This window comes from Gracilinanus agilis, chromosome 3 (assembly GCF_016433145.1).
Source record: "Gracilinanus agilis isolate LMUSP501 chromosome 3, AgileGrace, whole genome shotgun sequence".
Lineage (NCBI taxonomy): Eukaryota > Metazoa > Chordata > Mammalia > Didelphimorphia > Didelphidae > Gracilinanus > Gracilinanus agilis.
This window is the reverse complement of record NC_058132.1, coordinates 314,442,150-314,444,547: the sequence shown is the minus strand read 5'-3', so window position 1 is coordinate 314,444,547 and position 2,398 is coordinate 314,442,150. Positions and strand designations below refer to the sequence as shown.

Sequence of the window (2,398 nt, the reverse complement as noted above, 5' to 3'; positions counted from 1 at the left end):
GTTTTCTTCTCCTCCACTGATTTAAGTATCAGGACCTACTCATGGAAAGAATTTTGTAAGATGCTATCTTTTCCTAAATCTGTGTAAAATTGTATTAATTTATATTATATTGAAACTCTGGGAGCAGAGAGTCTCACCCTTGATTGATGGGTGAGGACTGTTGGATCTTAGAATGTTCCCAGGGGCCGTGAGGACAGGGGAGAAAGCGTTTGGCCAAGGTGGGTATAAATACCCTGGCAGCCCTGGCTTTGGGTTCCTTTCACTTCCCTTGGACCTGAGATCTGTGGATCCTGGTCTTTTGAGGATTGGTGACTTGCTTGACTCTACCTTGCAAGATCCTCCTGTCTTGTACCTGACTAGCATTGCCAACCTGTACCCAGACCATCAATCTTCTGATTCTCCTGCCCCTAGATATTTAGGAAATCAAATCATCTGTAGTTATCTAGGTATCCCAGGGCCTGGGAGGGATCCAGGAAGTGGGCTGGAGAAGAAGAAGAGGGTGGAAAGGGGTGGATCCTGAAGGCTGTATAGGTATCACATCTAGCAGGAAGAAGCTGAAAGACATCAAGCAGCAGCTAACTTACTCTGGTTTGGCTGTGGCCAAGCTGAGCCAGAGGGCTAACTAACCAGACACAATTACCTGCCTACAGCTCTTGAGGGTTTATTATTATTACCAATTAGTTAGGATTTCCCAATTCCTCTACCTATTACCCAATACTCCATCTTTGTTAAAATATAGATAAACTATCCAAGTACCTTCCTGGAGTGGTTATTTCATAGCTTCTCTGGGAAGGAAGACACACAGTCAGACAAACTGTTACCAAGGCTAATAGAGCCCAATATATATCATCAACCAACCCCAGGTGGGACCTGAAGGGATACCATCCACTGACCTGAAGCACTGTTATAAAGGAGGGAGATGTTACATCATCTAGCTAGGTGGCAAGCCTCAGTTGATCTTGCACTAGCCACATATCTGGACTCCACTGCTGTCACACAATTACCAGTAGTATTCAGTTTTTCGCTCTCCCTCCATCTGCACATTTATTTATATAATATTTATAAGTCTACCAAGTCAGGAGTTCCTTTATGGCTCATTCATTTTCTTTTTTTAGACACTAGTTATTTAGATACTTTATTCAGATAAACTAGGTCACAGAATTCACTTTCAAGGGTCAAAAGCAAATCATGTCTTTATTCTGAAGATATGACTGCAAGTTATCAAATTCAGTAAGTCATTTCATAGGATGAAAATTTTAGATAATTTCTCTAATATTTTCTTCTGCTTTTACTTTTTCTTTAGGCAATAAGTGCTCAATCTTTAGTAATAATCCTTCACTTGTTGCACTATGAACAAATGCACGTACCACAAAAGGTCCACTACTCTGTGGTCTTTGCAGACAGACTTCAGTGAGAATTACTTGCAGATTAGTGGCTATCTGGTCACTTGGCATATCCAGCATTTCCATTTCTTCATCTACCACAACCTCATGTGCAGTTTTAAAGAATTCTAGCATTTTCATAATGTCATGATTGATATAATTTTGGGAAAGCCTTAGAAATCTTTTTTTAAGTTTCCTTCTTAATGGCTAAAGTGCTGGCATCACTTCTGGAACACTCACATAAAAATCTGCTTGTATTTCATATCCAAAATCTTCTGAATTAGAACATATCCTCCTGCAAATGCAGCTCCATTTTCTTCTGCTATTTTAATTTCTGATGCTTTCTCTGTAAATACCATAACATTATTAATTTTTGAAGTAAATGGGTATGGGAAATTAAGGACACTGGCAAATGGTTTCAACTTTTACTTCTTCTTCTCCAATACCATATACAATGTCAAGTCAAGATAGACGCCTTACTTTGGGTTAGAATAGCCCAGAATTTGAAATCTTTTTAGTAAATTCATTGCTTTCTCCACTTCATAAATCTGCCTTGGAAATAGGCATTTCAAACAAACATCATCCTCAGGCTCACCCTCCATATACCAATATGTCTTTAGTTTTTCTACATTAATTGTTTTTTCATCTTTAGTTTGCTCTTTGGAGCCTTTTCTCCCCTTTTTTGCAGATTTCAGCAACATAGTATCTTTTAGCTGCCTTAACATTTACAATGCAAGATGCAATGGAGGTATTATAAATTATCTTAGAGAGACACTGCCTCCTGTACTAAAGGAAAACTCACTGGAAGCAGCTAGTGGCCATGCCAGCTTGACCAACATGCACTGTGCCAGGTCAAAATCAGTCCCTGCTTCCACAGGATATGAGGTTGAAAGGTTATGGCTGGAGGGAGGCGTTCCCTGCCTTCCTTTCTATTAGTCTAATCTCCACATTTTATATCCTCATTCATTTTCACTTTTTTTATGGTAAAAAAAAATTTCTATAACCAACTTAGAGTG

General features: G+C 39.1%; 1 pseudogene; it reads right to left on the bottom strand.

The window, feature by feature from the left end:
- Positions 1 to 1,256: 1,256 nt before the first annotated feature.
- On the bottom strand, positions 1,257 to 2,162 carry LOC123239374 (annotated as a pseudogene).
- Between the last annotated feature and the right edge of the window lie 236 nt (positions 2,163 to 2,398).